This window comes from Ovis canadensis, chromosome 1, assembly GCF_042477335.2.
Source record: "Ovis canadensis isolate MfBH-ARS-UI-01 breed Bighorn chromosome 1, ARS-UI_OviCan_v2, whole genome shotgun sequence".
NCBI classification, from domain to species: domain Eukaryota; kingdom Metazoa; phylum Chordata; class Mammalia; order Artiodactyla; family Bovidae; genus Ovis; species Ovis canadensis.
The window spans coordinates 184,359,285-184,386,503 of record NC_091245.1 but is presented as its reverse complement, the minus strand read 5'-3'; the positions used below and the strand labels follow the sequence as shown (position 1 = coordinate 184,386,503).

Sequence of the window (27,219 nt, the reverse complement as noted above, 5' to 3'; positions counted from 1 at the left end):
AATAGATCAACATATTGAAGATGCCAGAGTTTGTGATTTCCCTAGTTTAAATCCTTAGATACACATATTCAAGAAATATAGGATCTTATTGGGCTATGTTCATACCGTGGATTCTTCTAATGAAAGGATCCAATTATCTTACCACTAATCTAATCAATTGCTACTGAACAGGTTGTTAGTGTCTAATGTGCCAGTTGGAAATGTTTAGATAAGGCATAGGAGTAATTGTTCCAGATACAAGATATGCCAACTGCCTTCCCCCAAAGTCTGGCAAATCAATTCATCCCCTCTCCTACCAATCTATTTTGGGATGGGCTAGCCCTGGGATTTCTTTGAAGGAATAATGCTAAAGCTGAAACTCCAGTACTTTGGCCACCTCATGCGAAGAGTTGACTCATTGGAAAAGACTCTGATGCTGGGAGGGATTGGGGGCAGGAGGAGAAGGGGACGACAGAGGATGAGATGGCTTGATGGCATCACTGACTCGATGGACGTGAGTCTGAGTGAACTCCGGGAGTTGGTGATGGACAGGGAGGCGTGGCGTGCTGCGATTCATGGGGTCGCAGAGAGTCAGACATGACTGAGCAACTGAACTGAACTGAACTGAGGCAATACAAATGGCTAGAAAGTGACTCAAGACGACGTGGGGTGTAATTGATAAAAATTCAAAAAAACTTTTTTGAAAAATAGGGCAAAATAAATAGGTCTTTGACTTTGGTACCTAGAATTATTCCCTAATCCCAGCCACCATTAATACAGCAAAGCAGAAATGGTAAATCTTAAGAGCACAGAATTGATCTAGTATTTCTACATTTCCAGCCCTAAGCGCCAAGCTGCTGCTCAATACATGATTTTCTAAAGTAATAAATGAACAGATGCATGGCTTCTCAGGCACTTCCTCCAGAACTCCTTGGAGATCATGTGCCTGGACTTCTTTGATCCTTTGGAACTTTTCTCCATGTTTCCTTGAAACTTTTTATCCAATATATTAAAGTATATGTGGGAATATCCCAAATGGCAGTTCTATGTGAAGACAAATATGAAGGGCCATTTAAAGATATAGTGATAAATTAATCTGAGTGGTCAATACCAAAAGCTATTGCTAGAAAGATGCACTGATTCTTATTGCTTACCCATTCTGGTCTTCAGCTTTATGAAAAGTTGATGAGTCATAAAAAGAGTTGCTTTTGATAGAAGTAAGATATTGACTTCAAGGAAATCTAAGTCTCTCTTGGCCCACTTCACTAGAACAACAGCAACAAAAAGTTTCCTTAAGGTAAACGGTAGTTTGTTCTCCAGAATATTGTCTTGGAACACATCATCCTACGGATAGTGAACTCAGCTCTGATTGAGTTCCTGCTTTAAAGTTCTGTTCCCTCGTGTTTAATTTCCTAATGTTCAAGTGCCACCCAAAAGCTGCTAAAGGCTATGCTGTGTTTGCACAATGTAAATACCTAAAGCTATGTTGACCTCTGATCCCATTCTAGACTACCAAGATGACATCATTGGTCTGATACAGAGTGATTTCATAATGTCGTATTGATGATGGGACAAGTCTATATCTTTATAATTTTTGCCATTTGAAAGGGTTCAGCATCTTGAGCCTATGTGTTTATATCACACTAAAAGTGTTATTTTTTAAGGACTGATTAATTCAAGGGGAAATAATCATTATACATTGATGGAATAACTAATTAAAATATTATTATATACATAGTATAAATGTACCTTAGCTTAAAAAAGAACTAAACTCATAGTCTCCATTCTCAATAAGTTTAAAATATAATTTGAATATATTTTATAATAACTATCATTGAAAGGCTCACATAAATCAAAATTTCTTTCATGGAATCTATCTAGGTTTTCTTTAGCATTGCAAACAAGATTTCATACATGATAAAGATATCGTAGAAGATGGGCTGATATTTAAAAATAGTCCAAAGTTTAAAACAAGACTGTTCATTTCTTTACATTCTAATAACTCCAGAAGTTCTCTTTGACAAGGAAGAATAATTACCAAATACATGTTTCAGATCCATGTTTGTTTTATTAACAATTCTTAGCTTTTTATTTGTATGTACTACTCTTTTAAAAATTATACTGAAACTAGCAGTACGTATTATTAAAATATAACATGAACATCTCACATTTTTGTAGTAGGGTTTTTATTCAGTCAGCATTTTTATATAGAAACAGGTCTACATAAAGACAAAATGTCTTTCATTTAAAAGATCACTCATATCAAAGTTTAAAAAAAGCATTATAGCTAGTAAATTTACTATTATTGTATTTTAGCACTGAGCTTCATATTTTAGCACTAATAGGCTTCATTTTTTTATTCTCATGTCAGATGTAGCTTGGCATAGCAAAGCTGACTTTCCTTCCAAATATGGGGAGGGCTTTAGGCTTCCGTGGCATTCCCTCTGGTGTTTTCTTGCAGTTGAAATTAATGCCTTATTCCCAAGGCATCTAGATTGTTGTCATCCAACAACTCTCCTATATTCATATGTCCTCAGACATTAGCTCCAGCAAATGGCAGCAAATGCCTACCCTGAATAAGGCCCACATAGAATGAAGGAGTTTGGCCTGCTAGGATCCATTTTTCTCTATTCTTATAAAAGCAGCTAGCTTTTCCTTTGGGAAACTGTTACTCCTGCATTCTACCTGCTGTTTAGGCTATCAACCGTGAAGCCTTCTCCATGTGGATTAGGGGGATTGGACTGAGCAAGTCTTCTCAGCATTTGAAGGTGCTGGAACATGGAGCAGGATGGGAAGTGATTGGAACTCATGCAGCTGGAAATGAAACTAAGGAGACGCTCTGTGGGTTCCTACCTCCACAGTCTCTGAAGCTTCCCTGGTATTTGATTTTCTTAAAACCTGAGTGTCCAACTGTTTTTTGTGTTTTGTTTTTTTTTAAAATTCTGTCTTACCTTGTGAAGCCAATCAGCTCCATTTCCCCACTTTATGTTAGTGGACATTTTCTGTTGCTTTCAATAAAGCACAAACTGATAAAACATTTTTTTCTTTGAGAGTATGTTTTCAGGGTTTATTTATTATTTATTTGTGTTAGGTTTGGAACAAGATAATTGGGCCCAGTGGTTGTAAACCTTATCTAAAAATACATGCAGGATATACATAAAATTGGTCTTTAAAAATACCAGTCAGTTTGCATACTTGGCCATCTCTTTGAGGTTTATACTCTCTATATGAACATTTTGTTTTATTGTCTCATAATGTACAGGGTAAATTATGGGTTTAAGTCTCCTAGACCAGGCTTTCATGAACGATTTAGTTACCATTGTGCATAGTTTTGGATTATCTGCTTATTAAACCTATAGGTGTCATCCATGGGTAGTATTCAGGGTAATCTTAACAGGATAGTCATTGTCTTTTTTGAACTTGAAAAGACTTTGATTCCGTAAAGTCTCCATTTATTTCACAGAAGATTCATATTTGTCAAAGAGAATTCTGCTACTTTACTTTTCAGGGAAAATGTTGAAAATAATTACTTTTTAATAAAATATAACCAATTTTCCCATTTAATTACATAGAGATTAATTAAATGAGTGAAATCTGCTTTTATCTTATTATAAAATTATAGTTTTCAACATTAGCTCAAAAAAGTAATATCGAGGTAGTCAGACCTAGTGATCCTGTTTGGTAATTTGATGATCTTGCTATAAGGTTAAATTAAGGACCTAACTCTTGATTAGGTCTACAATTATAAAAAAAATTGACTTTCTACGGAAAAAAAATTTTTTAAAGATATTTTCATACAGTAATTCCTAATCAGCAGGAAAGCTTATTAAAAAAATCTTAAAAGAAAATGCAAAGCAGACTGTATGAATTTGCTTGTTTTCCTTATTACAGATATTACTGTAATATCTTATTACAGATATTACTCAAATCTTAGTATTTATGCACACACATATATATATGGAAATCAAATATGTGCTGAACCCAAGTTATCTTTACACAGTGGGTTTCATTTTACAGAATCAGTAGCTAACAGAGTCAGCTTCTTACTTGAATTAATATATAAAAGCCAGTTGTGTATTATTATATAAGAAATAAACGACATCCAGAGGGAAGTGCTGGGGAATTAGTCATGCTATTTAGATGTAAGTGTTGTGTACATTTACTTAGTCTTATGAATCCTCTCTTCCTGAAGAAAATATTGTACACACACATACACACACGACAGAGACACGCATCACAAACACAGCACTTTTTCTGCAGCCTTAGACTCTGTGGCTTTCCCCCAGTTTCTTACAGAATTACAAAATCATTGATGGTGCCCCCAGTGTCTACCTCATTCTATTTCCTAGGAGAATGCATGGGTGCCAGATAGGTGTTTTATCTTTCCTCTGGCAGACCCTAAGGAAACCTGCCATAAAGTTTTGCATTTACATGAACTGCCCAATTCAGGTTTAAACTTGTAGCATCTCTTCAGTCCTCTGAGCTCTGAAACTTTTTATCATTTGGTGATTCTAAACAGGTACAAGGAAATACTTAAGCTCCTTCACCATCAAGGAAAAGCCAGGGGATCTGTGATTCTCTTCTTAACTCAACAAAGGTTAATTTAACAAAGGCAAGGTATTTGGTAATTAGCAGAACCATGGCTCAGACTGTAGTGGAGACAGTCAAACCTGGAATGCCTAGGCCTGGTGGTCAAGGTGTTTCTAAAATGATGATTGTAAATAGGATACGGGTAGAGAGGCAGACAGCATCAGCAAAGTCTGCGGTTTGCATCCAAGTGGTTGACTGTAGGAATGCCTGCTTTGGGTTTTAATCCGAGGATGGTCTGAAAAGGATCAGGCATATATGGCTGGAAGGGATAGGATTATCAGTATATTTCAGAATTTGGGTGTGAAGGCGAAGCAAGACTAACTATTCTGTTATTAATAGCTTAGATGCCTCGAAATGTTCCCTGACCAGTGTTAAGTGTAAAAATTGGGCTCCCCTGGTTAGCCCAGTGGTAAAGAATCTGCCTGCAATGCAGGAGAAGCAGGAGATGTGGTTTTGATCCCTGAGTTAGGATGATCCCCTGGAGGAGGAAATGGCAACCCACTCCAGTATTCTTGCTGGGAAAATCCCATGGAGAGGAGCCCACGGTGTTGCAAAGTGTTGGACACGACTGGTTGACTAAGCGCATACATGGGTGTTAGTGGCTCTAGCTTCAAAGGTTAAAAGGAAAGGGTGGGAAGGGTGCTAGCAGATCCTGATAATATTCTTTTCAGCCACACTCTTATCAGTGATACTCTAGGTATCAACAAAAAATAAACCATTGAGTGGATATATATTTGAGGTATCTTAGAACTAAGCCCTTCTACAATAATTTTTATGAACTTCCTCTTAATTGAATCATTCTGTTATTAGACTCAAATTATTATTTCCTAAAGTGGGTCTCATTATGTACAATCCACTGCTTATATGAATATGCACATATCTGTAAACTTTCAATGGAATTTACATAATTTAGCCATTCTATTATATTAAAATATGATATAGAAAATGAATTTTATTACTTTTATGACATAATATCCAGATACCCACACCTAGACACTTTGTCCCATTTTGATATTGTTACTGGGCTGGATACTAGCAGAAAGAGGTTTATGTTATCCTAATTTCACTTTAATTTTAAAGATTCATATATAACAATTCAATTCAGTGCAGAGTTGTAGCATGTTCTCTACATGCACTGGATTATCTAAATAGCTATGGAAAAACCCCACATGGTAGTAAGACTTGACCCCTGCCTTCAAGGTGTATGTAGTCTTGGTAAGGACATAAAACGTGTGAACATAAAGCAATTAAATAACAATACCAAGACAGTTTATTATAAAGTGCTGAATTAAATATCATCAAGTACCATAATTATATGGTTCAAACTCTAACTCATATGAGCAGAAACTAGCCTGAGTTAATTGATCATTTTGAATAATTCAGGAAGAGTAGAGGAATATAATTTTTCTTTGTCTGAATTTTCCCAGTTAGGTCACCCAACCCTTTTTCTAACTTAGTCACATTCCTAGGCATGTGGCATTATTAACCCCCATTTCCTCCAATATTCTTGCCTGGAGAATCACAGGGATGGGGGAGCCTGGCGGGCTGCCGTCTGTGGGGTTGCACAGAGTCGGACATGACTGAAGCGACTTAGCAGCAGCAGTAGCAGCCTCTTGGTTTGCCTGCAGCTACATCTCTGTCTCATGATTCTTACATTTTTACGTAAGTCTCATATGCAGATTAACCAGAGGTCAGACTAGAACTAATTACTATCTTCCAGAAGGTATATTGAACACAAGAACAAGTAGTGAAGATTTTGAGGGAACAGAGCCCAGCTGAATGAGTTTTAGAAGAAGGTGGACTATACTTACCATTTTAAGGTTTGTGAAAATTATTCCAAATCCTATAAAAAGGTGCAAGTATTTCTGTGTATAGGCAACTAATGACAAGGGAAAGAAGCTAAAGAAACTTACTACTGCTAAGTCGCTTCAGTTGTGTCTGACTCTGTGTGACCCCATAGACGGCAGCCCACCATGCTCCCCCGTCCCTGGGATTCTCCAGGCAAGAACACTGGAATGGGTTGCCATTTCCTTGTCCAGTGCATGAAAGTGAAAAGCGAAAGTGAAGTTGCTCAGTCGTGTCTGACCCTCAGCAACCCCATGGACTGCAGCCTACCAGGCTCCCCCATCCATGGGATTTTCCAGGCAAGAGTACTGGAGTGGGGTGCCATTGCCAGTGTCTGAAGCATTCCACATTGGGGCAAATAACATATGTACACATCCTAAGAGACTCCAAGAAAGTTCTTTCACTGCCTCATATGTCCGTGTGCTCAGTTCTATTTGACTCTTTGTGGCCCCATGAACTGCCCCCAACCAGGCTTCTCTGTCCATGGATTTTTCCAGGCAAGAATACTGGAGTGGGTTGCTATTTGTTCTTCCAGAGGATCTTCCTGACCCAGGAACTGAACCTGAGGCTCCTGCATTGGCAGAGGGATTCTTTACCACTAGCGTCACTTGGGAAGCACAATTTAACTGTGAAATGTAAGGCAGTAAAACAATTGATGCTTGCAGGAATGGAATATATGTGGATTAAAGAAAATGAATCGATATATTTTATAACAAGAAAAACAAAATGAAAGCATGTTTTAGAGATTAAAGAAATAGTCATTGGAATATTTTTTGAATGTTTCAGTTATTTGAATATGTTACTTTGAGGCATGCTACATCTCTAGAGAGGCGAGATAAAGGACTACAACCATAGTTTTATCTAACAGAATATTTCCATATTAGAGCTTAAAACTTCAAAGGAGATTTATTTAATGACCCTCCTTTGGAGCGTCTCCAGCCTACGCTGTAAACAAGGCTGGTTTGCCTTTTCCTACTCCTGTCTTCACCTCTGCCTTCTCTTGCTGCTCCTCACTTTCTGTTTGCACTAGTCTCCCTCTGAGGTCCCTGGCTTCCCATGAAAATGCTCCTTCCATACCTGGCCTTGACTAAGTCTCACCCTCTGAAATGGTCTCATCTTCTCCTTTCCCATCTTAATTCTCTCCTTGAATATTTATCAGAACCTTGTTCTCTTCTAGAGACTTTGATAACCAACCTCACACTGTTAAGTGGTTTTAAAGGATCCCCTCTGTTGACAATTAAACTTAATGGTGGAAATGTCAGAGAAGTCAAGGAGAATTTTTAAGACAACTGGAGCTTTCTGCTTAAATATCTAGGGTAGGTATATTTGTTCTCTAACTGTGCATATAGTGAAGCCTGATTAACCCTTTAACCAAATTACAGGAGCTGATGGAAAAATCATGTCACAATGTCTGAAGGATTCAGTTCAGTTCAGTTCAGCTCAGTCACTCAGTCGTGTCCGACTCTTTGCGACCCCATGAATTGCAGCACGCCAGGCCTCCCTGTCCATCACCAGCTCCCAGAGTTCACTCAGACTCAATGTCCATTGAGTCAGTGATGCCATCCAGCCATCTCATCCTCTGTTGTTCCCTTCTCCTCCTGCCCCCAATCCCTCCCAGCATCAGAGTCTTTTCCAATGAGTCAACTCTTCACATGAAGTGGCCAAAGTACTGGAGTTTCAGCTTACAGTCATTCCTTCCAAAGAAATCTCAGGGTTGATTTCCTTCATCATGGACTGGTTGGATCTCCTTGCAGTCCAAGGGACTCTCAAGAGTCTTCTCCAACACCACAGTTCAAAAGCATCAATTCTTCAGCACTCAGCTTTCTGCTCAGTCCAAGTCTCACATCCATACATGACCACTGGAAAAACCATAGCCTTTACTAGACAGAACTTTGTTGGCAAACTAATGTCTCTGCTTTGAATATGCCATCTAGGTAGGTCATAACTTTCCTTCCAAGGAGTAAGCGTCTTTTAATTTCATGGCTGCAGTCACCATCTGCAGTGATTTTGGAATCCCCCCAAATAAAGTCTGCCACTGTTTCCACTGTTTCCCCATCTATTTCCCATAAAGTGATGGGACCAGATGCCATGATCTTCTTTTTCTGAATGTTGAGCTTTAAGCCAACTTTTTCACTTCCCTCTTTCACTTTCATCAAGAGACTTTTTAGTTCCTCTTCACTTTCTGCCATAAGGGTGGTGTCATCTCCATATCTGAGGTCATTGATATTTCTGCCAGCAATCTTGATTTCAGCTTGTGCTTCTTCCAGCCCAGCATTTCTCATGATGTACTCTGCATAGAAGTTAAATAAGCAGGGTGACCATATACAGCCTTGACACACTCCTTTTCCTATTTGGAACCAGTCTGTTGTTCCATGTCCAGTTCTAACTGTTGCTTCCTAACCTGCATATAGGTTTCTCAAGAGGCAGGTCAGGTGGTCTGGTATTCCCATCTTTCTCAGAATTTTCCACAGTTTATTGTGATCCAGACAGTCAAAGGCTTTGGCATAGTCAATAAAGCAGAAATAGATGTTTTTCTGGAACTCTCTTGCTTTTTCCATGATCCAGCTGATGTTGGCAATTTGATCTCTGGTTCCTCTGCCTTTTCTAAAACCAGCTTGAACATCTGGAAGTTCATGGTTCACATACTGCTGAAGCCTGGCTTGGAGAATTTTGAGCATTACTTTACTAGCGTGTGAGATGAGTGCAATTGTGTGGTAGTTTGAGCATTTTTTGGCATGCCTTTCTTTGGGATTGGAATGAAAACTGACCTTTTCCAGTCCTGTGGCCACTCCTGAGTTTTCCAAATTTGCTGGCATATTGAGTGCAGTACTTTCACAGCATCATCTTTCAGGTTATCACTGAGGTCACCACCTGTATTTTCACTCTGTTAACTGAAAGATGATAATATTCACATATTGCAGATATTGATATGTTTAAATAAGGAGATAGTTCGCATTATCAGAGATGAGATAATGCCTTTGTCTTCTTGTTAGTATTGTCCTTGAACATTTCAAGAAATGTGTTTACCCAAATCCTGAGTGAGCCAGAGCAGAAAGTTTGAAGGGAATGGTATCAGAGAGCAGTAACTTCTTTCAGGTTTTCAGCAGCAATTCAGATAAACAGACAACAGCTTATGGGACTATGCTTTTATTTATTAATGAGTAATAGATCATCACTGCTATTCATTCTTAGTTTTCAGTGGAGTATTCTTCCAATCAATAGAAAGAGCATGTTTAGTCCAGCCTGAGGAACTCTGACCTTATTCAGTTGAGAAGGGACATAATTACATGTAATGTGAGAGCAAGGGTGGATGGGTGCATATGAAAATATGCTGCTGACTCTGGAAAGTTCTTCAGGATTCTTTCCTGACATAGCAAAGGCCAGCCCTCTCTGCAGGCCCCCTGTCAGTTGCTCAAGCCAGTATTCAGGGACTGATGCTGCTGTGGTATCCTCATTCTGTTTCTTCTCCCTTCAGATGTTTAGCTTTTGATCATTTTTCCTGTTTCAGGACACCTCCACTGGAAGGTAGGATATGGAGAGGAAACAAAGGCAAAATTCAAACAAATCAGTTATATTGTGTGTGGGACCCAACAGGTGTGCTACCTTGTCTTTGCTGCCAGCAGAGCAGTTTTCTTATCTCCTCCTCCACCAACCCAGCTCCCACATCCCTCCTTTCTTCTTGGGGGACCTGTTTAACAGCCTCTAAGGCAGCCTTCGGAAAGTTCTTTACAAAAAGTACTGAGGATTTTCTCTAGGTAAACTCCTTGAAGATAGATTGGTGTAGCATAAAGACAATTAAAACTTGTGTCTTTAACCAACATTCAACCTCTGTTGGCCTCAGTTGCCTTATCTGCCAAACCCTAGAGAATCCTTGAGTGATATGAGGACTCATTTTTATTTCAGTTCCACCTGTTTTCTGAGCACCTCCTATGTGCTGTGACTGGAAATTTGTTAATCTGAGTTTTTATGTTTTTCATTCCTCCATTTACATCTTTCCTTAATTACTCTAATTTACTTAATTATTAGTAATTGTTATAGCAATTTAAAAAATATAGAAAGAATAAAACTTTGAACCTTCCTCAGTCTTGACCCCTCCCCTATTGTATCTTTCCTGAAGTTGTTAAATTTAATACCTTGGTATACTCTTTCATGTTTCTTCATATTCATATAAAATATGTAAACATATGCACTTAATCAGGAAACATAGAAGTATACTTTACCTTTTCACCTCTTTTTGGTAATTTTGCTGAAGTATCTTTTTTTCCCCTCCTGAGACATGTCCTAACACCCTGTTTAAAATTAAGATTTTCCCAACCACCACTGCCTTCTAAGGGTCTCCTATGTGCAGTGACACTGCTTGATTTTCTCCCTAAAGCATTTATTACCATAGGAGATACTATATATATATATATACATATATATATATATATATATATTTTGGTGTAGTTGGCCCTTGCCCACTAGAATATAAGCTTCTTAGGGTGAAATTTTGTGTCTGTTTTTATTACTGCTAAAACTCAGTCCTACAACAGACTCTGATAGTGCTCAAAAATTATTGGTATAGTGAATATTATACAAAGAGAATTTCTTTGGAAATGGTTATTTTGTTTTTTAAAAAGTGAGAGGATACTGAGCAAAAAAGTCTGCAGTTTGCTTATCATATTAAACAACCCAAGCAGAAACAACAGATATATTTCTAACTCATTTAAAAAATAAAGTATATAATATTCTACATTATAACTTATATATTTAACCATTCTCATCTTGATGGTTATCCAGTTGTTTCCATTTTTTCCCTGCAGTGGAAACAATATAATATACTTTCAATATTATCCTTTTGTGTTGGTACTTTATTTCTTTGTTGTTGTTCAGTCTCTCAGTTGTGTCCAACTGTTTGGGACCCCATGGACTGCAGCATGCCAGGCTTCCCTATCCTTCACCATTTTCTGGAGCTTGCTCAAACTCCTGTCCATTGAATTGGTGGTGCCATCCAACCATCTCATCCTCCATCGTCCTCTTCTCCTCCTGCCTTCAATCTGTCCCAGCATCAGAGTCTTTTCTAATGAGTCAGCTCTTTGCTTTAAGTGGCCAAAGTATCGGAGCTTCAGCTTTAGCACCAGTTCTTTCAGTGAATATTCGGGGTTGATTTCCTTTAGGATTGACTGGTTTGATCTCCTTGTAGTCCAAGGGAGTCTCAAGAGTTTTATCCAACACCACAGTCTGAAAGCATCAGTTCTTTGGCACTGAGTCTTCTTTATGGTCCAGCTCTCACATTCATACATGACTACTGGAAAAACCATACCTTTGACCAACTTTATTGGCAAAGTGATATCTCTGCTTTTTAATATGCTTTCTAGGTTTTCCATAGCTTTTCTTCCAAGGAGCAAGAGCCTTTTAATTTCATGATGGCAGTCGCCAGCTGCAGTGATTTTGGAGCTGAAGAAAATAAAGTCTATCACTGTTTCCATTGTTTCTCCATCTATTTGTCATGAAGTGATAGGACGGGATGCCATGATCTTGGTTTTCTGAATGCTGAGCTTTAAGCCAACTTTTTCACTCTTCTTTTTCACCTTCATCAAGAGGCTCTTCAGTTCTTTGCTTTCCACCATTTCTAAATCATAATAAAAATAATAGCTGTTATTGATTGCTCTTAGGTCAGAACTTTTCTAAGATGTTACATTCATCCCCTGCAGTTGTATATTGTAGGTTAGTTTTTTTCTCCATACATGGGATAGCGGAGAGAAGTGAGGCCCAAGGGCTTTAAGAAATTTGCTCAAAGTCACACTTGTGCTATGAGGCTAAGTCCAGGTTCACACCCCAGCAGTCTGCATCCAGAGCCTGCTCTCTTAACCATTATGCTAATTACTAAATTGGGATCAGCTTGTCAAAAGCAGTACATGTTTAAATTTAAAAGTTGTTGCCAGTTAATTTCCAAACAGGTTTTAGAGTTATCATCTCTAGCAGTGAATAAGAGTCTGTTTCTCCCATCATCGGGAAGTTTTTGATGTTTTTGTTTGTCATTTTGTTGATTTTTAAATTTTTACAGACATAATGGATTAAAAGAAAAGCTGTTTTCAAAAATAGCTTCTAATGAGGATCAATTGTGTGATTGGGACTGAATACTGGTGGTTATATTACTTCACTAGTAGAAAATGTCTATAACTAATGCTTTCAATGCCGTGGGAGTGAAGGGTAATTGATGTTGGTTTCACAGTCACGTACCTTTAATTTACCACCAAGGACACAGGGATTAGAGAAGGCCTGTTCCTAATAATGCTATTTCTAATTACCACAACCCTTTCCTTTCCATGAACCAAACCTTGAATGTCAGGTGCCTTGTTAAAAAGGAAGGAAGTTGAACAAATGACTGAGAGGTCATAATGCCAAGTACACTGGGCTGTTGGGGTGTTGGTGCTAGGTTAGAGATTTACCTAGTCCACCATCCAGAGGTTTCCAAGAACACAGCTGTGACTGAGTTTATTCTGACTGGGATCAAATTCATTGTATTCAGGCATGAAGAGAATATGATTCTTTGTATAATAAACAATGGGCTATAAATGGGAAATGAGATACATTTAATTCACTTGTAGAAAAAATCCAAACTATTGAGAGTAGTTTCTATCCTTAGGGTGACTGTATAATTTATTGTTTGACCTGTGAAACTTTGAGAGTGGAAACAGTGCTGCCTATAATGGTGCTGTGGTAACAGGTGTACCAGCTGGCTGTGGTATATGATCACTCGGCATATCCTCGGCTTTCATTTTCTACTTCTCCCATGTACATAATTTAGAGTTCATTTGTAAAACAAGGATTGAATAAGTGACGGACAGTAATGTTTTCCATCTTGTTACTTTTTTATAGCTGTCCCTCTTTCTGACTCTCATTTTTTTTTCTATTTTTTCACATTGTTATATTCCTTTATCTTCAAAATATGGTGTATGTATTTCTAACTGTTAAGATTATGAATAGGATAAAAGATCACCTGAAATTCACTGTGAATCTCTTGGGTTCTAGTTTCAATGGGCCATGGAGCAATGGTCTTGTCAATTTTGACTGTAGCTGCCCTTTTGGTACTACTGTCTCATTACCTACAATCCCTGTTTTTAAAATCCATTGTATAGGTTATCTTTAAAATGGAAACTCTTGCAGTCCATAAAGTCCATAAAGTCCATAAATGTCAGTTCAGTTCAGTTCAGTTGCTCAGTCGTGTCTGACTCTTTGCGACCCCATGAATCGCAGCATGCCAGGCCTCCCTGTCCATCACCAACTCCCGGAGTTCACTCAGACTCACGTCCATTGAGTCAGTGATGCCATCCAGCCATCTCATCCTCTGTCGTCCCCTTCTCTTCTTGCCCCCAATCCCTCCCGCCCCCAATCCCTCCCAGCATCAGAGTCTTTTCCAGTGAGTCAACTCTTCGCATGAGGTGGCCAAAGTACTGGAGTTTCAGCTTCAGCATCATTCCCTCCAAAGAAATCCCAGGGTTGATCTCCTTCAGAATGGACTGGTTGGATCTCCTTGCTGTCCAAGGGACTCTCAAGAGTCTTCTCCAACACCACAGTTCAAAAGTATCAATTCTTCGGCGCTCAGCTTTCTTCACAGTCCAACTCTCACATACATACATGACTACTGGAAAAACCATAGCCTTGACTATACGGACCTTTGTTGGCAAAGTAATGTCTCTGCTTTTCAATATACTATCTAGGTTGGTTATAACTTTCCTTCCAAGGAGTAAGCGTCTTTTAATTTCATGGCTGCAGTCACCATCTGCAGTGATTTTGGAGTCCCCCCAAATAAAGTCTGCCACTGTTTCTACTGTTTCCCCATCTGTTTCCCATGAAGTGATGGGACCCAATGCCATGATCTTCTTTTTCTGAATATTGAGCTTTAAGCCAACTTTTTCACTTCCCTCTTTCACTTTCATCAAGAGACTTTTAGTTCCTCTTCACTTTCTGCCATAAGGGTGGTGCCATCTCCATATCTGAGGTCATTGATATTTCTGCCAGCAATCTTGATTTCAGCTTGTGCTTCTTCCAGCCCAGCATTTCTCATGATGTACTCTGCATAGAAGTTAAATAAGCAGAGTGACAATATACAGCCTTGACGTACTCCTTTTCCTATTTAGAACCAGTCTGTTGTTCCACGTCCAGTTCTGACTGTTTCTTCCTGACCTGCATATAGGTTTCTCAAGAGGCAGGTCAGGTGGTCTGGTATTCCCATCTCTTTCAAAATTTTCCACAGTGTACTGTGATCCATGTAGTCAAAGGCTTTGGCATAGTCAATAAAGCAGAAATGGATATTTTTCTGAACTCTCTTGCTTTTTCCATGATCCAGAGGATGTTGGCAATTTGATCTCTGGTTCCTCTGCCTTTTCTTTTTTTTCCTCTGCCTTTTCTAAAACAAATGTAGTCGAATATAAAGAGAGAAAAAGAGAGACTGAGAGAGAAAAAGGCAGAGACTGAGCTAGAGAGTAAAAGGAGGGAAGGGTGAGAAGGCTACCCTGACATAAATGATCACATCCTTCAGCGATGTCAGTTAGTGTCAGTTCTCTGCACATACATTGTTACTGCCTGACCATGTTAACCGAGACCTTTATGAGTTTGCCTATAAGTGTAACGAGAGCCATTATGTGTTTTTGAAGCAATTATTTGGCTGACCTACCAACTTTGAAAATACTTCTTCAAGTTAAGGATCGGGTTAGGGAAGAAGAGGCAAATTCTGTGTACAACCGTAAAAGATTGACTTTTATCAAAACTCATTTCATGACAAATGAGTTATGAGGAAGGTGGATTGTTGTTATTGTCACTTTGTTCTATCTTATATGGATAAAATGATCAGCAATTTAGTGCTAAGTGCATAGTTCTAAGCAAGATTATATTCTTCTAGCAATATTTTGGATTTTTTCTGTTTTTTGGAAAGTTGATTTCTTGTGTTATTGTTTTTAACATAAATTGAAAGCATCACTTGGATATTTTCCAAAACTGCACAAATAAATCATATTTATTAGTTTATTTGCTAAGTCCAGGAACTGATTTTATGGGTAGAGGGATTTGTTGTATAAATTATTCTTACTTTGGTAACTAGATGAGCATACAGATTTAAGGATATTGGGAAAGAGGAGACAATATGATAATGGTTATGTCAGGAGGCACTGTTGTAGGAGAATGGTGTGGAACTAAAACCAACACATGGCCGATACTTAATGAATCTTTGTTGAGTGAATGAATTTCCAAGCCTACCTGAAATACTTGTGTGACATGTGGCAATACATGGTTTTCACTATTCTCCTCTGTAAAAGGAAAGTTAAAAATTCAAATTCAAAATTCAAAAATTCAAAATTAAAAGTGTTAGTTGCCCATTCGTATCTGACTCTTTGCAACCCCATGGACTGTAGCCCATCAGGTTCCTCTGTCCATGGGATTCTCAAGGCAAGAATATTGGAGTGTGTACTCATTCCCTTCTCCAGGGCATCTTCCCAACCCAGGGATCAAACGCAGGTCTCCTGCATTGCAGGTGGATTCTTTACCATTTCAACCACGATGTCAGACAATCATCCAAATGGGTTGGTTCATCTCTTAAGATTCTGTGATTGATCATAATAATTAATAATAATGAAAATAAAAATAGGAATTAGCTCCAAAGGGTCACAGATACTCAGGCAAACTACAGAGAGGTATTAGAACTTTATCTGATAAGACACAACTAACCCTTTGGAAAAGAAATAATTTGTTCTGGTTGTGGGGGGGGGGGGGTACTCATTGGACATACATGGGGCACCTAAAATTTAAATATCTCATTAACAGAAACATCTGATGATGCATAGTAGCACTCATCTCCAAGAAATGCTCATCTGGGCAGTATGATTATTTGCAATTAAAAGGTAATTTTCTTTTTCATAAGTTTTGCCTGAGGTTCCAGAGTCTAACTCTTTTAGGGTGTGTGTTAATTTTAATAATTTACACTTGGATTTTTTAATTTGTAGACTACTTCGTGGTTTCTTCCTTCATCTTATTTCAAAATGCATTCTTCCTTTAGATTATGTATATGGCATACCATAGTTTTTATTCACCAAGTATGGTATTCACAGTAAAGGAACACTCTAGTGGGAAGCAATCAGTAGTTATTAATATCCCTAATTCTGTTTTCTGCTTCTCTGTTTGGTTTTGCTTTTTCATCAACTAGTTATACCAGCTCATCTAGGCTTAGTAGCTGGACTAGTAACTGATGCTGAATTTTAGGGAACACTTGCTGGTCTTCCTGGGGTTTGTTTCAGTTCAGTTCAGTCGCTCAGTCGTGTCCGACTCTTTGCAACCCTATGAATTGCAGCACTCCAGGCCTCCTTGTCTATCACCAGCTCCCAGAGTTAACTCAGACTCACGTCCATCGAGTCCGTGATGCCATCCAGCCATCTCATCCTCTGTCGTCCCCTTCTCCTCCTGCCCCCAATCCCTCCCAGCATCAGAGTCTTTTCCAATGAGTCAACTCTTCACATGAGCTAATGTTTAGGTATTAACAAAACATTATTTTCTTCCTCAGATCAATCAAAGAAAAGAAAAAAAAGAAGGCCTAAAAAGTAAGGAAATCAGGGGAAATTAAAAATTTTTAAACTGAAATTATGGAAATCAATGAAATTTAGAGCACAGTTTTATTACTGAATGTAATTAAGCAACCATCCCCATTTGCCTGTTTCTAGAAGAGAGGAGCCTGGTAGGCTGCAGTCCATGGGGTCGCTAAGAGTCAGACACGACTGAGTGACTTCACTTTCATGCATTGGAGAAGGCAATGGCAACCCACTCCAGTGTTCTTGCCTGGAGAATCCCAGGGACGGGGAAGCTTGGTGGGCTACCGTCTATGGGGTCGTACAGAGTTGGACACAACTGAAGCGACTTAGCAGCAGCAGCAGCAGAAGTCTCTGGAGACATCTTAATTCAATAATTGTTATTCATATAAGGTAGTCAATTTTCTGTCCATTTGCAGAAAAGAGAAGATTGACATACTCTGAGTCCTGAACTTTGGGGTAGGTGTCTAGTTGCTCTTGTTTCTCTAGGTGACTCTTGCCCTGAGGGTTTGCAGCCCTGCAGAACTCTAATTTCTCCAGTTCTACAATAGTAAAAATTAGTTTATAACTATAGTAATGATGTGGAGAAGGCAATGGCACTCCACTCCAGTACTCTTGCCTGGAAAATCCCATGGGCGGAGGAGCCTGGTAGGCTGCAGCCCATGGGGTCGCTAAGAGTCAGACACGACTGAGTGACTTCCCTTTCACTTTTCACTTTCATGCATTGGAGAAGGCAATGGCAACCCACTCCAGTGTTCTTGCCTGGAGAATCCCAGGGACGGGGGAGCCTGGTGGGCTGCTGTCTATGGGGTCTCACAGAGTCGGACACGACTGAAGCGACGGAGCAGCGGCAGCAGCATAGTAATGATGATGGTGATGACAACAATAGTATGAGATGGCCATCTTTCACATATGGTTGATCCCATACATAGCTTCATATTTCTTTTATAAGTCACTAGGAATCAACTTCCTCCATATTTTGATGCAGTCAGCTACTATTTGGTTTTAAATAACTTTACCTCATCAAGCAGAACAGTCAGATAGATGGTAATATTTGTGAGAGCAGAGACCATGCCAATTGTTTTATCCATTTTTGTACTTGGCACTGTGCCTAGCACAGAATTGTGTGTTCAGTAGATATTTGTTGAACAAATAAAATAGGTACAGGCATGTGTGTGCGCACAGACACACATTCATGGGAACCACAAGCGATTTACTTTTAGCCTAAAAGAAATTAAAGCAAGTTTTTTTTTTTCTTTTTTTTTTTGCACCAGGTTCAAGCGACCCTCGGCAACCCCCAAACAGTAATACGCACCCCCACTCCACCCGACCTGTCCCCTCATCGTCTAGGTCCCTTGGTACCATGTCAGCAGACTGTTAATTTGAAAGTGTTTAGTACAGCAGAAACCAATACAACACTTAAAACTGTACTCCAATTAAAGCAAAACCCAAAGATTGCACCAAGATTGTTCTCTATCTCTGGTTCTTAATCTTGTCTGCCAACGAAATCATGGTGTTTAATTAAGACTCCACTCTACCGAACAAAATGGGGTCAGTGCCTGAATACTGGTAGAAATAAAAGAAAACCTCTGCCCCGTTCTTATGCGTAGCCAGGTTTGAGATCAGTGACAAACACCAATTTGAACCACAGGTAACCCACCTTTTTAGGATCTCAGAGCACGATACATGATTAAGAAAAGAGTTAGGAATATTGAAGAGAAGAAAAACAGGCTATTTTAAAAATATTTTCATCTCTCCTTAAAATCATACTTTTGTAGCAAGTATTACTATCCAACTCCACTCATTGGGCCAGAGACCCTTGTGGTGTTAGCGAAAAACTTGCCCCTCGTGTAGCACACTACCTACACTTGTGAGTTCACCGGCCAGTGGCCTCAACTCCAAGCTCTAACAATGTGCAGTAAAGCAAGTTTTAAGAAATGCCTGCAGATATAGAAATCAGAGAGTGGAATCTAAATGAATTTAAGGAAACCTATTCATTTCTTTTCCATTGTTTCTCTGCTGGAAACTTTAGAGTTAGCCAGGCCTAACTTTGAACTTTGAGTATTAAACTGATTGTGTAAATATATATCTATCTTCCTACTTTTCTTTAACATCAGAGTAATAACACTTATCTCATAGGATTGTTGTATGGATTAAATATATTTTTGAGGCCCCTGATACATTTTGTGTCTAGATAGTCATTATTCAATCATATTATTATAGAGCCTGCATGAAAATTGGAATTGGAATCATTTGTAGGGGGTTTCTAGATGTTGGCATTAAGTGCATTTCAGATATGATGATTAAGAGAGGTGAAATGGAAAAGGCTGGAGGTAGAGATTTCTTTAGTAAATATGGTATGCTTAAATAAAATCTATGGTGAAGGACTTCTCAAATATCTTTGCAAACTTTCATTGAGTTGAAATATAATGTCCCCCCTCAACTCCACTTTGGCTTGATAGCCAAATGACTGACTGGTATCAGTCCACTCTACGTTTGGACTTTCCTTGTCCCACAGCCACGAAGTACTAAGGGAATTTTGTTTTTTTTTTTTGCTTTTCCTTTTAGAATTTCACAGTTTTTTCTCCACTCAAGTCTTTATGTATATCTCTTGTCTGGCAGCTGGTGATGAACAGAGAGGCCTGGCGTGCTGCGGTTCATGGGGTTGCAAAGAGTCGGACACGACTGAGCAACTGAACGCAACTGAACTGAACTTGTCTGTATCTGTGAAATCACAGCTGAGTTGGACTAAAAGCAAGAGCACAGTGCCCTGTGACGTAATACTTGTAGCTAATCCATATGGCAGAGCTCCTCTGGCATTGAGTGATACCACTACTCAAATGTGGTCACAGCTTCCTGCTAAATTTTTCTTTTCTTTTTTTTTTTTTTTCTGGCGATAAGCTCCATGATGAGCTCACCAGGCTATAGACCATATCTTTGTAAGTCTTGAAATACTACTTTTTGCACAACTGTTGCCTTAAAATCATGGCAAGGAGATCATCACATATTATGTAACTTCCCTCTTACTCATAAAGAATAGACTTACACTCTCACAATGTCTATAGAGTATAATTGATGACTATCCAGGTTTATTTGAAGATATCAGGTAGCTGAATAATCCCTACTTGGATGAGGTTGAAGCAAAAACAGACTCAGCAGGCTGGCTCGTCCTGCCTGTCTATGCAGTTCAGAATGACCTGCATTCTGCCTTCAGCTTCTGTTGTGTTGATGTGGGCTGTGCCTCTTGGAAGCTGAAGAAATTTATGAGACATGGCAAAAATAGTTCCTATGCTCGGCCACTAATAATCAACACAGAGCGCCATGCCTTCAGTAAACCCCAAGTGACCTGAATCTATCATAAAGACTGCCTGTGGCCAGCAGTACAGGTCACTTTCTACATGGCATGATGCATTCTACCGGCCATGTTGAGCTAAACTGGCTGCCTCAGGTGACTCTCTTGTTTCCATTAAAGCACTTGTATTAGGAAATTACCTGAAACCTAAGAAACCATTTTCTTTACTATTAGAATATAAATAACAGGGGGACCCTGCTGATTATTTTATTGCTTTCACATTCCCCATCGATCCTTTGAGGTTGGTCAGTGGCAAGTCTAGGGTAGCCTTTTGCCCTGCCTGCACTGCCTACTTTCAGGGTCACAAACCTGTCCTCTCTGTAACTTAGGGGCTCTTTAGTGACCCATGTTTCACTGTGTTTGCACTATAGCAGATGTCTGACTCTTTAAAGTTTCCCCTGAGCAAGATATTCTGTCTTTGCAAATGCATCACAAGTAGGTGCAGGAATTTCACATTTTCTTCCCTTCCACTCCAGAGATCGGTGATGGATGGTCACTGCAGTTTCTTTTTTTTTTTCCCTTCAGATATGCACCCCCCACCTTTTGTTTGCTAATCCTACATATTTCATCACTCACTCTGTTCCCAATTGTATCTCCCTGGTATTGTGAATACTTAACACATAATGGAACAACTTTTCATTTCTCCTTCACTCTTTCTCACATTTTCACTTTGGAAGAAATTCATCAATATTGACTCCTGAATCATGAAAATGATCCTCCAGTCACTGAATTATAGAGTCATAGAATGTTAGAGCTGGAAGGGAGCAAAGTTATATTTCTCTTGCATCCGTACTTCCAATAGAGCATGTCTTGGCTTGTTGTAGCTGCATGAAAATTTCCCCCACGCAGCTTCATATGTCATAAAGCATGTCACATGCTCTTGATGTTTAGGGTTTTAATGCAAAACCCAAAACATCTATTAAATCGAGCCCATTCAATCTCTAAGGCTATGCTGCAGCTATTCTAGCAGCTTGAAATGGTGCTGAGGGTACTTCCAAATGTGAACATTTGCCACGTGAAAGCTTAGAGAATGTGATTTGAAGGACACAGAGATGGTCCACACCAAAACAAAGTCCACATCCACTGGGCACAGACCTCTTTGTGAGGAAGGAGATATTGTCCCATATGCATATATTTGAGAAATAAATTAAAATTGTTACCTCACAGATTAGTATCTTGGTGTAAATTGGTCAGATCCTCTATTTTCTTTCCTCTGTTGTTTCACTTAGAAGGAGAAAGTTCCTAGAGATGGGTCTTTAAAAGCACGGCTTGATGTGGGTTCTGGAGGCAAGGATGAGGAAATTAAAATTTGACTGAAGAGTGTGGTATTGGAGACCAGTGTTAAGAAAGGCACTAAAACCACAGTACACAAAATTTAATTATTCCCGGTTAACGATTCCCAACTGCTCACGTTTCTCTACCGCGAGACTGAGAAGAGGATCTGTCCGGTGATCACCGGTAGCGACTTGGCAGCTGAAACAATTGTTGCAGTGTTGCTGATACCAATGAGGTATCTCAGCCACTATTGTTGTTCTGTTGCCAAGTCCAATTCTTTGCGACCCCACGGACTGTGGCACACAGGCTTCCCTGTCCCTCACCATCTCCTGGATACGATAATGAAACACTTTCAATAGTGATTTTTAACAGCTCCAAATCATGTGTAAGTAAAATGTTGTCTCCACAAAAAATATATATGAGCAAATCTCCATTAAGAAAATAATCTCAAACACTAACCATGTGCTAAGATTATGCCATCCCCCTTAGACACTTTTTTCATGGTGTTTTAATACCATTGCTGTTATTTCACATTTATATAGCCCTCTCACCTGAGGAGAATACCTTTCAAATGTTGCCTTAATGCTACTCTAGCTCTCTTTGTTATTACTTATCCAGACAATACATATTTAGTTCATTTAATCTTTTCCCATAAGTACATCATTCCATTTCTTTACCCATCTTCTGCTATCCTCTGTACATAGTCCAATTTCTCACCATATTTCAAGTGTCAAGAGGTCTGAGACTGTAGTTTAGCCTAACCAGAATCAAGGAAGGTAGGAGTCATTTCTCTGTATTTTCTTTTTCCCCCACATAATGGATCATTGTATTCAGTTCAGAATACCATCAACCCCTTTGGCAGCCATATCACATTGCAAGCTGATATCTAATTTGTCCTCTGTTATTAGATCCAGGTCTCCATCAGTGTTACTTCTCTCCAGGTTTCTCCTGTCCATTGAATTATTTTGCTCAAGATGTATTGGTTTTCATTTTTCTCAGCTGAATCTCATTTTGTTATTTTTGAGTCATAACCCTACCCTCTCTGGATCCATTTATATAACATCTTAGGAACTTCAGTAGTGCCTGCCATACATCTTATCACCTGCAAGTTCCAGTAATGAGCTATTTCTACTCTTTCCTTACGCAGGAGATCATTAACATAATGAAAATAACTCTTCTTTCAGGTCATTTTAAAAGAGATTTATTAGGACCTGAGCTAAGAATACCCCTACAAGAAAAATACTGTTTGGTACTATTTTCATACATAACAAGAATATTCTTTCTATTCCTTTCCATTTTTTGAAATACGTGAATTAATTGTGATTATTTTCTTAATGGAGATTCTTGAGAGTGTGCTCATACATATTTTTTGTGGAGACTACATTCTACCTATGCATGATTTGGAGTTGTTAAAATAAAAATCACTGTTGAAAGCATTTAAATGTCGCTATCTCTGTTACTTGGAGGCCATTTGGATTCCTAAAAGGATCCTTTAGCTTCCCTTTCCTCCATATGCCACACAAGTAATCACATCAGCTTCTCCTCTTAGAGGAGGACTAATGATGTATACAGAGCTTATCAGTAATATTTCCCTTCTATTTAGTTGAAAGAGCCAAAGACAACTTTAAAGCATGCTCCTAATTGGGTGTACTTGTGTAGTATCACTTTTGGAGAGTCTAGACATGGGGGAATGGAAAAGGACATTGAATTGTCATGAGGGTCCCTAGATTCTTATGTTTACTGAATGGTAAAGACAATTTTTCTGATAGAGCCTTCAGTCAATATTTCCAGGGTATAATCTGTAGGTTATGTGACAAATATACACTGCTACTTTAAATATGTGTATAAAAGTTATGAAAGAAAGTGAAAGTAAAAGTCACTCAGTCATGTCCAACTCTTTGCAACTACGTGGGCTATACAGTCCATGGAATTCTCTGGGCCAGAACACTGGAGTGGGTAGTCTTTCCCTCCTCCAGGGAATCTTCCCAATCCAGGGATTGAACCTAGGTCTCCCACATTGCATGTGGTTTCTTTACCAGCTGAGCCACAAGGGAAGCCCCCAAGAAGCATAGAAGTTATGGTTAGTAACAAAATATGAATTTTTTTCCCCTAGGATAAATACTACTGTCATGAGTGTCCAGTGAGGTTTTTTTTTTAACATTTAAAAAAAGGTCCTCGTGTTGGAAAGCGTTGGTTTCACTGATCTGGAAAAAAACATTTCAACACAGTATCTCAACTGTGAAAGCAGTATGTAGGGAATGACAGATTCTAGAATCCTCTTTTCTACCATCAGATTTATTTCCTGTGACTTGAATACATTCTATTGATTTCCCTCAGTAATTAAGGATAATGGCTTTGATCTCCCCTGAGTTATCTAGGTATCTTTGATATTTAGTTATAACAGTAACAAAGATCATAGCAATAATATACTAAATTCTCACTGTGTTATAGGCACATTCCTACACATTACCTCTTTAATCTTTACCATAATGCTGAGATATACTTTTCTTTCCAATTTACATATTATAAATTTGACCTTCTGAGAGCATGGGCAAATTACCCAAAGCCACACGAGTTTTAATTGAATGACAGAGCCAGGACTATCAGACTCTGTAATCCTTGCTCCACCCACAATGCCTTGCAAGATTTCTGGCCCTGACGCATGTCCTATTCAAGACTCCGTGAGTCAGAAATTTGAGTAGGGCTTAATATGGACAGTGTTTTTGTGCTTCATGATATCTGGGTCTTCAGTTGGGAAGATCCAAAGCTGGGGGTGACTCAGTGGCTTGGAGTGACTCACTATCTGGAGGCATCTGTACTTAGATATATAACCAGTGACGCTTGCTGTTGACTGGCTCCTCAGCTGGGGCAGTCAGCAAAATGCCTGCAGTGATGACTTCTGTGAAGTGCAGCAGCCTGAGACTTCTCACCTGGTAGGTGGATCAATGTTCTGAAATCAAGTCTTAGGAGAATCAGGCAGAAACTGTATCATCTTTTATGACCTGCACTTGGAAATCATTTAGTGTCACTTTCTCTGTGTTCCTTTGGTCAACTGTTTCCTGAGATAACCCAGGTTCAAGAGGAGGGGATGTAGACCTCCCTTCCCCTTGGGAAAGTATTCATTTTCAGACATATTTAAAACCTTTATAATTCAAGTTTTGATGTGAGTTCTTGAAGAAATCTTTTTCTTATGGCTTTGGTTGTTATAGTATATTCTTAACAATGGCTGCAATTCATCAACATTGGTTGATAAACCTATCAAATTCTGAACTCTACTCCAAAGATTCTGAAGGGGAGGGGAGCTTGGGAGTCTGTAGTTTTACCAAGCTTCTCATGATTCTTAGAAAGTTGGCCTAATCTAAGGACTAAATTTTACTTACACTGCCTGTATACGTGAAGATGTTTTCAAAAGCCTACAGCCAGGCCCACTCTTGATTGGGCTGTCCCAACTTAGTAAGCTCCTCAGCCTCTGCTATTACGGCTGCTTGTTTGCCATTCTCATCTCTTCTCCTTGCCTTGGAAAGGCCGCTGAAGCTTCACAGAATACCTCTTCTAGATTCACAAAAGCAGTCCTGATCCCATCGCATCAGGGATGGAGGACAGGACTTTAAGCAAAATCTCTGCTGAAGCTATCATGGCAAGAGGTGGACCAGTTTAAAGCTATCAGTTGATAATCACTCTACTGTGAATGGTTGGGCTGCTAGCACCCAGTGATTTGATTTGCATATTTATAACTTGACCTGTGCACAGAAGTGCTGCTTCGGGGTGCCACTGCAGCAGCTCCATTCCAATGAAAACATCTTCAAAGAGCCTTGTCAGCATTCTTCAGCTTTTCTTTGTGGGGTTTAGAACCAGAGAGTGGGTGGCAGTCCACACCTCTGGAGGAACAGCTGATGAAATCTGTGAACTTTTTCTCCCCTTAAACATCATATCTCACAGCTGTATCAGCAACCAGTCCCCTCAGTGGGACTTTGAGCACTGCTCAAATTAAGAATAAAAGAGAAAGGATGCTTCTGTTTTATCTGCTTGGTTTCCAGTCTCCAGATTGTCAGTAGTTTCACGCATCTAATATCCATGCATGGAGTGGGGGAGAAGAGACTAAAGAGACTCGCTGGGGAGGATGAAGGGATTTGAGGAAAGAGTGCTTCCAATAAGAGCTTTTGTAGCTTTGAGTCTGAAAGGCACCTGGTAGTTATCTTGAGCAAGGGACAGGTTATTAAGAAGATTGGCCTGCAATTCAATTAGAGAGGCTATGAAGAGAACCCTGCTGCATTCATCCGTGGGGCAGAAAGGTCAAACTCAGCTTGCTAAGCCTACTGGACCACTAATCTATAAATCTCAGCCACTATTTCATAACTCTACCTGACAGAGGCTAAAGAGGTGTGATCAATTAGAATCATGTTCTCCAAATCCTTCATAGAGGTGAGAGTGTTTAGAAGTAGATAAAACAAGCAAAAACCAATGAAAACCATGTCACAGTCTTTTCAGGAGTTGGGTAAAGTAGTGGAAGGCAAAAAGCAAATAGGTTGTTTTTTTTTTTTTTCCCTCTTCCTCTCTCTTTAGTGATTTCAGACTGGGTCCAGCCATCTGTATCTTCAAATCCCTGGGTTGGAAAGATCCCCTGGAGAAGGAAATGGCAACCCCCTCCAATGTTGTTGCCTGGAGCATTCCATGGACAGAGGAGCCTGGTGGCTGCAGTCCATGGGGTTGCAAAGAGTGGGATATGACTGAGTAACTAACACTTTCACTTTCAAAGTATAGAGTAAGAAATCACTAGAGTGTTCCTGGCAACAACAGTTTGGTCTTACCATGGGATAAAGGGCAGGAGCGTGGGTAAGACAGTATGTGAACTGTGAACTTCCAGATGTTCAAGCTGGATTTAGAAAAGGCAGAGGAACCAGAGATCAAATTGCCAGCATCCTTTGCTAAGTCATTTCAGTCGTGTCCGACTCTGTGTGACCCCAGAGGGCAGCCCACCAGGCTCCCCCATCCCTGGGATTCTCCAGGCAAGAACACTGGAGTGGGTTGCCATTTCCTTCTCCAATGCATGAAAGTGAAAAGTGAAAGTGAAGTCGCTCAGTCGTGCCCAACCCTCAGTGACCCCATGGACTGCAGCCCACCAGGCTCCTCCATCCATGGGATTTTCCAGGCAAGAGTACTGGAGTGGGGTGCCATTACATCCTTTAGATCATCAAAAAAGAGAGCATTCCAGAAAAACATCTACTTTTGTTTTATTGACTATGATGCCAAAACCTTTGACTGCGTGGATCACAACAAACTGTGGAAAATTATTCTAGAGATTGGAACACCAGACCACCTGACCTGCCTCCTGAGAAATCTGTATACAGGTTAAGAAGCCACAGTTAGAATTGGACATGGAACAACAGACTGCTTCCAGATCGGGAAAGGAATATGACAAGGTATATATCGTCACCCTGTTATTTAACTTCTGTGCAGAGTACATCATGAGAAATGCTGGACTGGATGAAGCACAAGCTTGAATCAAGCTTGCTGGGAGAAATATCAATAACTTCATATAGGCAAATGACACCACTCTTACGGCAGAAAGCGAAGAAGAACTAAAGAGGCTCTTGATGAAAGTGAAAGAGGAGAGTGAAAAAA

General features: G+C 39.5%; 1 protein-coding gene and 1 non-coding gene across 3 annotated transcripts in view; one reads left to right on the top strand and one right to left on the bottom strand.

The window, feature by feature from the left end:
• Positions 1-27,219, top strand: part of LSAMP (limbic system associated membrane protein) — a 703,151-nt gene that overhangs the window by 73,259 nt on the left and 602,673 nt on the right. The window lies entirely within an intron of this gene.
• On the bottom strand, positions 18,741-18,890 carry LOC138431599 (small nucleolar RNA SNORA62/SNORA6 family). Its single transcript, XR_011253756.1, has one exon. It is a non-coding gene; the product is annotated as a small nucleolar RNA SNORA62/SNORA6 family (small nucleolar RNA).